The following is a 14460-nucleotide window of genomic DNA, read 5'->3' on the forward strand; positions in this document are numbered from 1 at the left end:
AGGTAACCAAGGCTGGGGAAGGGGGATGACAGGGTAAAGGGATGCAGCAGGGCAGGGTGAGGCCTGGTTGAGCAGGGACCCTCCTGCCCCAGGGTCTCACTGTCCCATGGCCTTAAGCCTGCCAGCGTCTCCCACGTGGGCCCCTCTCATTCCCTCTGCCCTGGGGCAGCCTGGTCTGGCAGAGAGGGGTCAGGAAAGGTCAGAGCCAGAGGACTGCCCAGGGCTCAGTGTCCACCGATGGGGATGTTGGCAGGACAGGTTTTCTGGTACCCACCAGGATGGCATCACTGCCCCTCCCCGCATGCCCCTCACTCAGGAGCTGCTGGACAGTCTCTGCCAGCTTCTTACCCGGCCCTGCCAGGGCTGCCAGCATTCCCTGGGCTTGGAGTCACACTTGGGTGAAAGAAGGAACCCTTGTGTTTTGCTGGTGGGAATGTAAAATGGTGCAGCCACTGTGGAAAAGAGTACAGCAGTTCCTCAAAAAATTAAACATAGAATTAGCCTATGATCCAGCGATGTTACTTCTGGGTATATACCCAAAAGAATGGAAAGCGCGGACTTGAACAGGTAGTTATGCATCCATGTTCACAGTCTCTTTAATCACAATAGCCAAATGTAGAAGCAACCCAGGTGTCCATTGATGAATAAATGGATAAGCAAAATGTGGTGTCAGTATGCAACGGAATATTATTCGGCCTTAAAAAAGAAGGAAATTCTGACAGATGCTGCAACATGGGTGAAACTTGAAGGCGTTATAAATGAAATAAGCCAGCCACAAAAGGACAAAATAGTGTATGATTCCAGTTCTATGAGGTATCCAGAGGAGCCAAATTCATAGAGACAGGATGGTGGTTGCCAGGAAATGGGGAGTTATTGGGTTGTTTTGTTTTTTTGTTTTTTGGCTGCACAGCATACAGGATCTTATTTCCCCAACCAGGGCTTGAACCCGTGCCCCCTGCAGTGGAAGTGCAGAGTCTTAACCACTAGACTGCCAGGCAAGTCCTGGGGAATTATTGTTTAATGGGTAGTTTCAGTTTGGGAAGATGAAAAGAGTTCTGGAAATGGATGGTGGTCATGGTTTTACAACAATGTGAATGTACTTAATGCCACTGAATTATACATTTAAAAGTGGTTAAGGGCTTCCCTGGTGGCGCAGTGGTTGAGAATCTGTCTGCTGATGCAGGGGACACGGGTTCGAGCCCTGGTCTGGGAAGATCCCACATGCCGCGGAGCGGCTGGGCCCGTGAGCCACAACTACTGAGCCTGCGCGTCTGGAGCCTGTGCTCCGCAACAAGAGAGGCCACGATAGTGAGGGGCCCGCGCACCGCGATGAAGAGTGGCCCCCACTTGCCGCAACTGGAGAAAGCCCTCGCACAGAAATGAAGACCCAACACAGCCAAAAATAAATAAATAAATAAATAAATAATTTTTTTAAAAAAAGAATATCTGCTTATAAAAAAAAAAGTGGATAAAATGGTAAATTTTATGTTATGTATATTTTACCATAATAAAAAAAAAAAAGGAAGGAATTAGGAGATGGGGAGCAGACACTGCAGGAGTGGATGGAGCATAGGCTCTGGAATGATGACTGTGTGAGCCCAGGCTAGTTACTTGACCTCTCTGTGCTTTCATCTCCTCATCTGTAAAGTGAGACTAATAACAGAGCCCCCTGCCCCTGGCCCACATAGAGTTTTGGGGAGGATTAAATGAGCTGCTAGATGTAAAGTGCTGAGAACAGGGCCTGCACAGAGTGGTTACATTTGCCCTCTCTTCTCCCCATTTTTTAGATAAGGCAACTGAGGCACAAAGAAGTAACTTTCCCAAGATGGTACAGCTAAGAGTGGCAGAGCCATGATTGAGTCCACAGCCTGTACTCAGGGGCCACCGTGAAGTTTCTGAGGTAGGGGAAGGGTTCGCATGGTCTCCTCCCCACTGGCCCCCTCGTGAACATCACTATGTAGGACTGCATTTGCTCAGAACCTGTGAGGCTACAGTGGGGCTGAGGTGGCACTGCTGGAAGGAAGTTTCTCAGTATCAGGGAGGCCCGATCAGGGCAGGGCCGGTGGTGGGCAAGGCCACAGCATCTCTCCCTGCCAGCGAGGCACCCCCAGCAAAGCTGAGGCAGGGAGTTGTCAGAGTGTTGTCACCAACAGGAAGAGCAGGCCCGGCCTCATTCCCCACTGGGGCTCGCAGTCTCACACCTCGGGGGGGCAGGGAGCAGGGCCGCTGAGCCTTAGGAGGGGGAAAGACCCAGGAGACTGGAGAGAGAGGGCTCTGAGACTTTGGGTTCCCTTGGACCTGGCCAGAACTGGTCTACCCTTCTCATCTCCCTGCAGCTGGGCCTCCGAGCTTCCTGGGCGCTCCCTCCTCCGCATTCTCATGAGTCACCATGCACTCTCCCACCCCTCGTCACACAGAAATGTGTCAGCCGGCAACAGTGGCTCTAAGGCCGGGGCCCTTGGGTGGAAGTATGTCTGCCAAGATGGCTGCCAGCAATTGCTCCCAACCCTGTAGCTCGGCCACAAGGCCCACCATCTCCTCTCCCCTGGAGTCTGGGTGGCCTGTGTGCAACATTCCTTGACTAGTAAGACAAGATAGAAGTGACTAATAGGATAAGATTCCAGGCTTAGGCCTTAAGAGGCCTTGCAGCATACATTTTCTCAGCTTGGGAGCCAGAGGCCACGTAAGGAAATTGGATTACCTTGCTGGAGAGAGGCCACTCTGCACTGAAGAGAAGCCCTAGAGCCAGGAGGGAGGAGAGTGACCCAGCCTGCCCTTCCCACCGGCGCACCGGACGTGTGAGGGAGACCAGTCAGGCTGCCCCAGCCACACCGCACCCAGCAGAGACAAGCAGGCCCTGCCCAGCCCTGCCAAACTGCAGAGCTGTGAGCAAATCCATGCTGGTGTTTGAAATGAGGTGCTAGGTTTGGGGCTTGTTTGTTACTCAGCAATAGTTAACCAATACACTTCAGGTTATGAATCTTAAGGCCCTGAAATCTCAAGATCACAGCAACATGACAGTCAGACCGGGTTCAAGTCCTGCTTCCACTGGCGGCCTGGGCCAGTGACATCACCTCTCTGGGACTTGGTTTCCCCCACAAACAGGGATAACAACAGCACCGCATGGCCTGGCATGAGGGTGCAGAGTGAAGCTGGCCCAGAGGTTGTGTCGGAGAGACAAGAGGTGTGGAGGCCCGGCCACTCCTGCTCCTGGGGTTGGGGGGGTCCCTGGGCCAACAGCCCTCCCCGCAGAACGATGGTCCCTCCCCGCCTCTTCCTGACAGCACCATGGCTGATACTGCTGCTTCCACCTAACCTGCTGAGGGGGCTGCTGTGGGAGACAAAGGGGGTCATTCTCTTCCCCCATACCAGGGAAGTCATCAGGCTTCTGGAGCTTGGGTCTTCTGAATTAAAAAGTTCTCCAGGACTGGGACTTCGCTGGTGGCGCAGTGGTTAAGAATCCGCCTGCAAATGCAGGGGACACAGGTTCGAGCCCTGGTCCTGAAAGATCCCACGTGCCGCAGAACAACTAAGCCCATGTGCCACAACTACTGAGACTGCGCTCTAGAGCCCGTGAGCCACAACAACTGAGGCCGCGTGCCACAACTACTGAACCCCGTGAGCCCTAGAGCCTGTGCTCCACAACAAGAGAAGCCACCCTGATGAGAAGTCCACACACCACAACGAAGAGTAGCCCTTGCTCGCCACAACTAGAGAAAGCCCATGCGCAGCAACGAAGACCCAACAATGAAGACCCAACACAGCCTAAATAAATAAATAAATAAATAAATTTATTAAAAAAAAAAAGTTCTCCAGGACTGAATCAGGCAGACCCCTCTCAAGCTGGCCAAAGTCTCCTGGGACCCGGAGATACCAGGATGCTCTCCAGGGCTATTGCCACAGGGACCTACTAGCCGCCATGTCCGCACAGGAACACCACCCCTTCTGAGCCTCCGACCGTCCTGCGAGACGTATGATGGATCCCCAAGTGACAGAAGGGGAGGGTGAGGCCAAAAGACAAAGTGACTCCCCGACACCACCTAGACCTGTGTCTCCACGCCTGTCCACCTTCCCCTCCACCCCCACCCTTTCCTGCTCTGGGGAAGACGGAGACAAGGCAGTGGCCCCAGCCAGGCTACTCACGGGCAGCAGACGGCCGTCCACTGCCACACCTCTGCCAGCCCCACCAAGCCCCTGCGGTACCGGGGTCCCTCTTGCGGGGCCAGGTGTGGAAGGGCTGGGCTGAAAGGGCCCTTGGAGGGCCTTGAGTCCACAGGCCACACAGCAAGAGAGCAGCGGCCTGGCCCACGCGCTCCCCCGGGCGCCGTGTTCCTCCCCTTGCCCACCAGCCCATTTCTGGCTCTCCTGTTTGAGAAATCGCAGGAAGGAAGGGCACTCAGTCTGCCCCAGACGGACTGTAGGACCACATTTCTACACAGGAGAGGCTTGTGCAAGGGGGGATCTTGAGGAAGAGCTGTGTCTTCAGCTGCTCCCCAGAGCAAGCACGTCTACTTGGGGCTGATGGAGTTTGGGGGTTGCCAAGACAACTGTGGGGCCATCTGTCTGTATGTGTCTGTCCCCCAGCCGGGGGTCCACTCGCACCCCTGTGCCCAGCTTTGCCCTTCCCCCATCCCCCACCCTCCTTCCTGTGGGCCTGGACACACGCACTGCTCACTGCCTGCTGTCTCCTGAAAGCCGCTTTATCTTGTGGGTCATCTCTGTGCAGGAAGGAGCCTGGGTGGGTGCCAGGGCCGCCTAAGCAGACCTTGTCATTCGCCCCGGGGGGGGGTGGGGAGGGGTTCCAAAGCAGCTGGGTCCTGGGGCTAGCCCCTAGGGGGCCGACCCTCGCTACTTTCAAGACCAGCCCCCAAAGAGAAAGCAGAGGCCCAGAGATGGGGAGTGACCTGCCCACACCACACAGCAGGAAAGAGATAGAGCTGGGCCTGGCCCTGCACCCAGACCCCAGCTTCCCAATCGAATTCCCAGCAGTTCACGGGAAATGGCTCCTTTGGGGCTGAAGGGAGGACTAAGGTGACCCCAGATACCCCCACCCCATTTCCTGTGACCAACACTCCACTGCCACCAAGATGATCACCAACTTAAAAACGCTCGTTCCTGGGACTTCCCTGGTGGCGCAGAGGTTAAGAATCCGCCTGCCAGTGCAGGGGACACAGATTCAAGCTCTGGTCCGGGAAGATCCCACATGCCGTGGAGCAACTAAGCCCGTGCGCCACAACTACTGAGCCTGCGCTCTAGAGCCCGTGAGCCACAACTACTGAGCCCACATGCCACAACTACTGAAGTCTGCGCGCCTAGAGCCCATGCTCCGCAACAAGAGAAGCCACCGCAATGAGAAGCCCGCAGACTGCAATGAAGAGTAGCCCCCGCTTGCTGCAACTAGAGAAAGCCCACGTGCAGCAACGAAGACCAAATGCAGCCAAAAATAAATTTTAAAAAAAACAGCAAAAAAAACCCGCTCGTTCCCAGTAGAGGATGGTTTACCTATCATGATCTACTCTTCCTACTACCTCGGGAGGGACCATCTTCACTTTATAGACATGGAAACTGAAGCTGGGAGAGGTTTGGAAGTCCCAGGGCTTGCGGTGCAGAGCAAGCCCTGAACCCAGAGTTGTTAGGGGGGCTTTAGAGCTCCTGCTTTCCCAACCGGTCTCCTCCACCTCCCAGGCTTATCAGTACTTGGGCCCTGTGGGTAGGAGGAGGCGTTGATGGTCACATGGCAGACTCTGAGGCTGCTGGTGGGGGCGTCTGTTACCTGGACTCCTGGCCCACAGGGCGATCTGATGGGAGCTGGGAGCCTGCCAGGCCTCCTACATCTGTCTTTGCAGACAACCGTGAGATTCCAGTGTCTCCAGCCCTGGAGCCAGGAGAGGGGCTGCTTCTAACTCAGGCTGGGATGACAGTCACTCCTCCCTCCCTGGGCTGCTCCTCTTCAGCCTCCCTGGAGGATTCCGGGCCCTGCTGATTCCTGCAGTGTCCCTGCCTACCATTCCATGCCCATCCTACAGGTGGAGAAACTGAGGCTCGGAACTGGACGGCAACATGCCCAACGTCACACAGCCACACCACGTAATGTGATGGCCAAGTGGGGTCAGGCCTGGGCCCAGCCCCAGGAGCACACCCCCTAAGCTGCGCGGCCTTGGACATGTCACTTCCCTGAGGCCCCCTTTCCTGAGGCCACACCAAGGCGGCTTTCTCACCACTTGTGGCTGAAGCACTCACTGCGGCTGCCAGGCCAGGTGATCAGATCCTCCAGGAGCCAGGCCAGGTGATCAGATCCTCCGGGAGCGGGGGCTAGATCATGGCAGGCATCCCCGGAGGGGCCTGGAGCCGCAGACCCACCTGAGGACCCAGGGAAGGTATCCCAGCACCCCTCCCCCGATTCCTTTTGTTTTCCTCTGGCTCTTGTGGCCGCTTGCTGTCATATGTCACTTACATTTCCTTGTTTGTTGTCTGTCTCCCATTGGGCAGGGCCTTTGCTTGGTTCCTAATCTGTGCTGCCCTAGTCAGTGCATGTTTACTGAGTGAATGAGTGAAGGCCTGCTGGACCCAGTACATACCTTACTGGCAGGGGAGGCTAAAGGTGCAGGGATGCAGGGAAGAAGTGATGGTGGCTGGGCCAGGTGAGGTGGGGCTGAGAGAGGAGGTGAGACCAACAGGACGAGGTAATGTCCGGGGTAGGGGGAGGAGGGAGTTGCGGGGTGTCTGAGGGGGAAGGCTGATCCCCTGGCCGCCCACCCCTGACAGTCGGGCAAAGCAGGGTCTTTGTTTGGACGCCCTGACACCCTCTGGGCTGGGGTGGGTGCCTCCCCCCGAGATGGGCCCTTCCCCAGCCCCATCTCCTACTCCTCAAACTCCCCCTTCAAGACCCAGGATGCAGCCCCACCCCAGCCTTCCCTGAGTCTCCTGCTCTGCTGCCTCGCTGGCCCCGCCCGGGTGCTGGCCCTGCAGGGACACACAGATGACTGTGCTTCAAGGGAAACAGACCCAGAAGCCAAAGCGCAGCGTTACCCCAACATCCAAGCAATGACGCGTGGACGCTCTCTTAAAGAAAAAAAGTTAGTTCCAGGACCCTGGGGTTGTCTTCGATGGTTTTTATTACAGTGTTTCTTAACTATGCACAGACACAGAGCCAGGTATAAACCTCTTGTGCTTAGGTTTACCTCCCACATTAAAACCAAAGCAAATGTACAAACAAATATAAAGAATATTAGCAGAACCAATAAAAGTACAAGTTGACAGGGGAATTCCCTGGTGGTCCAGTGGTTAGGATTCTGTGCTTCCACTGCGGGGGGCAGGGGTTCGATCCCTGGTCAGGGAACTAAGATCCCACATGATGGCGTAGCCAAAAAAAAAAAAAAAAAAAATACAAGTTGACCACAGGAAGGGACCTTGCCAGCTCTCACCACAGGTCTGCAGTCCAGGGGACACAACGAAGAGCTGGTTCTCTGGGGCCGGGGGGCCTTGGCCACAGTGTGGGCCCTCCCCGATCCTTGCACCACCTCTGTCCACTCCCACCCACCCTGCGAGGTCCCAGCAGGGACAGTGCCGGGACAGCTCCTGGCCGTCCTGGGCAGCCAGGCAGCCCTCGCTGGGCACAAAGTCTCCCCGCATCTTTTCTCATTAACCACCAGAGACTGTAAACTCTCAGCTGCCCTGGTCAGCACACACCCAAACACACTGAGTGGCAGGACCTATTTTTTTAAATTGTGGTAAAATATACATAACATAAAATCTACCATTTAAGCCACTTTTAAGTGTACAATTCAGTGGCATTAAGTACATTCACATTGTTGCAGAACCACCAGCATCCATCTCCTGCACTTTTTCATCTTCCCAAACTGAAACTCTGTCCCTATTAAACACTAACTCCCCATCCCTGCCTCCCCTACGCCACAGCACCCACCCTTCTGCCTTCTGTCTCCATGAATTTGACTCCTCTAAGTACGGCATATGAGTGAGTCACACAGTATTTGTCTTTGTGACTGGCTTATTTCTCTTTAGTGTAATCCTCAAGGTTCACGTGTTGCAGCCTGTGTCAGAATTTCCTTCCCTTTTACAGTGGAATAATATCCCACTGTGTGGATACATTTCGCTTATCCATTCATCGTCAATGGGCATTTTATCCATCGATGGGTTGTTTCCACCTTTTCCCTACTGTGAATAATGCTGCCATGGACGTTGGTGTATAAATCATTGTTCAAGTCCCTGCTTTCTCTTCTCCTGGGTATGTACCCAGAAACGGATTTGCTGGATCATATGGTAATTCTATGTTTAATTTAGGACTTATTTTTAGGTGATTGCTCAGATGATCCTAAATAAGATTATCGTCAATTTGTTTTTAATTCATAGGTATTTTTAAATTTTATTTATTTATTTATTTTTGGCTCCATTGGGTCTTCGTTTCGGTGCGTGGGCTTCTCATTGTGGTGGCTTCTGTTGTTGCGGAGCATGGGCTCTAGACGCGCAGGCTTCAGTAGTTGTGGCTCGCGGGCTCTAGAGCGCAGGCTCAGTAGTTGTGGCGCATGGGCTTAGTTGCTCCGAGGCATGTGGGATCTTTCTGGACCAGGGATCGAACCCGTGTCCCCTGCATTGGCAGGCAGACTCTTAACCACTGCGCCACCAGGGAAGTCCCTAATTCATAGTTTTAATTTTAAAACTCTCATACTCTGCAAATTACGTCCCGAGACCCTAGTTTGAGACTCTCTAGAGCTACGCTGTCTTATTGGGTTGACCGTGTGCCACGAGTGGCTATGAAGTGCAGGAACTCAGCCAGCCTTCCTGCACTTAAGATGCTTTGTGCGGGTAAAGGCACCCATGTTTCAAAGACTTAGCATGAAAGAGCCATCTCATTAGTAATTTTTATATTGATTGCATGTTGAAATGATAATGTTTTGGCTATGCTGGGTTAAAGGAAGTAAAGTACTAAAGTTAGTTTTGAAACCCCAGCAATGCGTCTCGGGGGCTCCAAGGAGCTCCGGTTCTTTATGTCTCAGGGCAGAAAGAATTCAGCAAGAGGCAAAGTGATAGGTAAGAAGTGACTTATTAGAACAGAACGTTTGTGAGGCTTACAAGCGGGTGGGCCAGAGGGTGCTGCCCCGAGAACTTAGTGGGCTACAGTTTTATAATCAAAGGAAAAGTGAGGAGAGGGAGAAGACCACCTTCTTCCTCATTCTTGAATAGATGTCAAGCTTCCATCATCAGCTCCTCCTCCACGTCAGGTGGGGGAGTTTTCTTGTCCCTCCATGGTCAAGCTGGGACTGTCATGGTGCAACAGAAATGAGCAAAAAGGTAGTAACATATACTAAAATATGGTAAATCATCTCAGGTTTCAGTATAATGTCACCCTTTTCTTATATTTTTGTTGTTAGCGCACACAGAGGAGCGTGTCCTGGGAATCATTAACTTACTGAGCTCACTGGGCAGGATGTGGGTCTCATGCCACCATTGTTTTATTGTTTTGTCTCATGCTTCTGTTGCATGGTTTTGTTGCTAAGCAAGCCTGCTTGGTTTTGTGGTTAAGCAAACCTGCTTTCTTGAGTTATTATTAACTTACAGGGGTCTCCCATACTTTTCTTCTTTACTTACAGTCCCCTATTGGGATTAACTATTTAATCACCTACTTTGTCCCTTTACTCTGTCCCTATCAATTTGACTTGTATCTTTTCACCTTTTGAGTGTGACCACTAGGGAATCTAGCATGGTGTTTGTGGTTTGAATTCTCTCTGTTGGATAGATAACCCTCGCGGGTTAATCCAGGTGCTTTGAGAGTCTAGAGGAGCCACTTGGAGCTCGGAAGCCTTGGCTGGTTCTCTTGTTTATTTTTAATTGAGATAAAGTTCACATAACATACACTCAACCATGTTAAAGTGTACAATTCTATGTGGTCCCTGGTGTGTTTACAACATTGGGCAACCACCACCTCTCTCTAGTTTCAGACTTTTTCATCACCCCAGAAAAACACCGTGTATCCACGGAGTAATCACTCCCATTCTTTCCTCCCCCAGCCCCTGGCAACCACTAATCTGCTTTCTGTCTCTATGGATTTGCCTATTCCGGACATTTCATATAAATGGAATTATATAATACATGACCTTTTGTGTCTATCTTCTTTCACTGGGCATAATGTTTTCAAGGGTCATCCATTTTATAGAATCTATCAGGGCTTCATTACTTTTTATGGCTGAATAATATTCCATTGTACACACAGACCACCATTAGCTTATCCATTCACCCACTGAGGGATGTTTGGGTTGTTTCTGCCTTTTGGCTGTTATAAGCAATGCTGCTATGAACATTTGTGTATAAATTCTGTGTGGACATATGTTTCCATATCCTGGGAGTGGAATTGCTCGGTCATATGGTAAAGGCTGGTTCTGTTTGTCTTTTTTACCTTACTTACCAAAGTCCTAGATACACTTTGTCAGAGAGACGACTGCTTCCTCAGGGTGTGTTAGGACAGACAATTGAGCTTGCTGAAGGGAGGCTTGGGGGGCACTTGCTGGGGATCCCCCCCATGTCAGTATTTTTGGGACTTTGTTCTTGGGAGGATTCACATCTCCAGAGAGGACCTTCAGTGTCCTGCCTGGAGGGTAAAGGCCTGGCTGTCGCTGGGAGCAGGACAGGAGACAAGGGTGGGATCCCAGACTCAGAAGCCCCTGACTCTCAGCTCCCTGTTTTCAGTACAATGTCCCTATCCCCAGGCCAGGGACCCCTGGTTTACCGTCGTCAGAGAATGCCTCTGGTTTCCTGCTGGCGGGGGGAGAGTGACTACCTAGCAGTTCTGGGAGGGGATTTGGGGGTCTAACTGCTCCTTATTTCACCCCCTCCCATTACCCCCACTTGGGGCTGCCAGCTCAGGCTGAGTCCTTGGTGGTTCTGTGGGGTAAATCATGCTGGGGCTTAGCTGCCACCCTGCTTGACTGGCATGTGGCTTTTCTGAGTCCTTTAAGTCAGCCGCCACTCTACGTTTACTTTCCAGCTTCAGAATTGCACTGATTTGCCTCCTGTCCTGCTTGCCCCATCCTCATGGGTTTATACTTTTTTTTTTTTTTTTCCGGCCGTGCCGCACGTCTTGTGGGATCTTAGTCCCCAACTAGGGATTGAACCCAGGTCCTCTGCTTTCAAGCGCGGAGTCCTAACCACTGGACCGCCAGGGAATCCTATACCTTAAAAAAAAGAAAAAGAGAAGCAATTCCTTTCTGCAGTCTTCATGGGGCTTTAGGAGCAGAAGACGTTTGGCGCATGTGTTTAGTCTGCCACCTTTAGCGAGGTTGTCAGGATACGACTAGCCTGGAAGCCCGTATCCTTCAGAAGTATGCCAGCCCCCACTCCAGGGAGCTTCTGAACCCATCAGCCGGAAGCGGTCCCCAGCTCAGCCTGGGTCTCGGGGCCTATTTGGGCTGGAGCTCCAGGTGCTGGTTTATCTTCTCTCCAGGGCAGGAGTCTTAACTGGGTCATTTGACTCCCTCCTCTCTCTCCACCCTCCCACCCACAACCTCTGGCTCCGGGCTGCACACAGATGGCACTCAGCGTGTTTTGTCGCCAGACAGAGGGAAAAAGCAAGGGCACACGGGGAAGAAGACGCAGCTGGGCAAAGGCTTGGAGCTGCCGAGTGCCAAGTGTGAGGGGACATTCCTCTGCTTTCATCTCCTGATCTCCCCCTACCTGCTCTTGAACGCTTCTCGGATCTTCTTCCTGGGCCTGAGACCCCAGGAGTGCTCAGAAGTTCAGGAAGGCTGGGGCCGGGACCTCAACTGCAGGCCACCCCACTAAACGGAACTGAGGCCCTGCTGCCATCCCTGCGAGGCAGGGCCGACCTCATTAGGTGCTACAGACACAGAGCCCCAGGGGTTGGGACCTCCTGGGAAGGACTGGCGCCAGCAACACTCCCCCTCACTCCCTGCCACCCCACCACTGCCTGACTCTCCTCCCAGATCCCTGTCACCTGCTGTCAGCCCAGCCCCACTCCCTGCTAAAACGTGCACCGTCTCCTCCAGGACTCTCGAGGAAGAATGGCCTGACCCCCATGGCCTCCCCAGGCCCCCTGCGGCCGCCCCCCCCCCCCAGGCCCTCCACACCCTAGGCCTGTGCTCCTGCCTTTCTGGCCGCCTGGAGCTGCCTTCTCTTCCTTCCTCCCCGCCTCTGATCGCCACTGCTCCAACAAGATGTAAGCCCACTTCCTCCAGGCAACCTTCCAGGAGCCCCTGAGTCTTGGTCAGGGGTAGCCCCAGCCTGTGAGCTCTGCTAGGACAGGGCCATGGCTGATTCCCACCTGGTCTGAAGTTGAGGGCCAAGTCCCAGTGTTGGGAAAGGCTTGGTACGTCCCTTGTCCCCAATCCAGCAGACAAGTCAGACCAGGTGACAAAATTCCAGTGTGACCTTTGATCTCAGAGGGTCCTTGTGAAAGTTTCCCTCCTACACCCAGGAGAGTCAGGATGTGTGAAACTAGCATTGAGAGACTGCTGTCAAATCCCAGCTCTCAGGCCTGGAAGGGCCTTTGAAAATCATGAGGAAACATTGTGGGGCATGGAGAAAAGTCCCGAGTTCAAATTCCTGCTCCTGCGTGATCTTGGGCACCTGGCTTATTTTCTCTGAGTCTTGGCTTCCTTATGTCTACAGTGGGATCACTGACACCTGCTCCTTGCGGAGTTGTTAACTATCACATGAGATCACATGTCAGGTACATGCCTGGTACATGGTTACAACTCATTAAATGATAGGTGTGCGGTTTGTTTTTGTTTTCACAAAAAGCTGAACCGTAAACCTTCATTTGGAGATGAGACAGGGATCAGAGAGCTTTTGGGCCTCATCCAAGGCCACTCAGGGACACACAGACGTAGGACTCACAGAAGCACCAAATCACGGAAGGGCACGTGGAGGGGTCAGGAGGGCAGAAGCCATTCAGCTCGGCCTTCAGTCAGGAACTCCAGGAGCACATGGTCTTGTGAGATTCCAGACTCGGGGGCCTCCCTCTGGACGTTGTGATTTGTGAGTCCAGAGTAGGGCCAAGGAATCTATATTTTTAACAACTACCCCCCCTCATTGGCACATGGCTCTAACGTGCACCCAGGCTGGGCCTGCAGCTCAACGCTTCCGGCTCCATCACATGCTGTGGGTGCAGCTCTGCTCACACGCCGTAAAGATCGGAATCTCCCACCTCCCATAGGCAGCCCCTTCCGACGTTTAACTCACACGCTGTTAGAAAGTTCTTTCCGATCCCGAGCAGAAATCTGTCTCCTGATCACTCTGCGCAAATTCCTTCATCTGCCTGTGCTTTATTTCCTCATCTCCAAAGTGGGAACTAACAATAGGACCCAGTGAACCTTCAGACACAAATCCCTGCCTGGGGGCACTGGGGGGCATGTGGGGGGCGACCACCGTGAGGGCCTCTCTCAGGAGTTAATGCCTTGCAAGTTCCCATCTGGCACGTAGCAGTTAGCAGGTTTTATAGGGTCACCTGGGCCCCTCCACCTGGGTCCTGCTGGGCTCCCTGCAATGGGCTGAGGCCTACAAACCTATAGGACTGACATGGAGCACTTCCCGAAGCATCAATTTACTTGATAATAAGTAATTTTAAATATCATTTTTGAAAAAAATGTTGCTTTTATACTAAAACAAACGAGATTATTGTGGATTTGACTGCAGAATTCACCTAGATATTCAAAATAAGTTATGAGACATCTAATTGCTTACAAACTTCCAAACCCTGGGGGTACTGGGGTGGGAGTTTTCTACAGGGTAAAGATGTTTCCTGTAGGAAAGTTCCAGAAGTTCTTCTCTGGGCAGTGCACCTACCATCGTTCACCTGACATTTGTTCGACCTGCCCAGGGACTGTGCAGGGTCCAGGGTGGAGGGGCGGGGGGAGACGGGTAAGCACACAAAGGACTCTTAACGCAGCAGGTGCCGCGAGGCAGGACGCAGGAGCTCTGGAAGGTTCTTGAGCTCAGCACCATCTGGGCAAAGGGCAGGCTTTGCTGAAATGACAATTGCAAGAGGGTGCGGAAACAGGCGGGGGCTCTGGCCTTGAGGCAATGGGTGGGGCCCTGGCCCACCGAGGGACCTGGGAGAACAGGGCAAGAAGGGGCTGGATGAGCCAGCTGGTCCACACAGCCTGAGGGCAGGGGTGTCTCGGACGCAGGAATGGAGCCCCTGAGCTGGTGTCAATACTCCTCAAAGCCGGCTGCCAGACACTGTGTCCCTCCTTGAGGAGGCTGCACGCCCAGGCTCATGGAAATGCCCTTCTTTGCTCCGGGCTGACATCACCTCTGCGTGGGAACAAAGCGCGTGCTCGTGCCGAGCCCGTCAGGACTGGCAGGGATCTGTGTCCTTGTTTGGCTTCAAAGCAGGGCCCCAGGAAGAAGAATCGTGAAAGACGCCCTTGCTGGAGGAAACTCCTGGGAGCCCGGCTGGCAGCCCCCCTCTGGGCTTCGCTGAGAAGA

Source organism: Balaenoptera acutorostrata, chromosome 11, assembly GCF_949987535.1.
Source record: "Balaenoptera acutorostrata chromosome 11, mBalAcu1.1, whole genome shotgun sequence".
NCBI lineage: Eukaryota > Metazoa > Chordata > Mammalia > Artiodactyla > Balaenopteridae > Balaenoptera > Balaenoptera acutorostrata.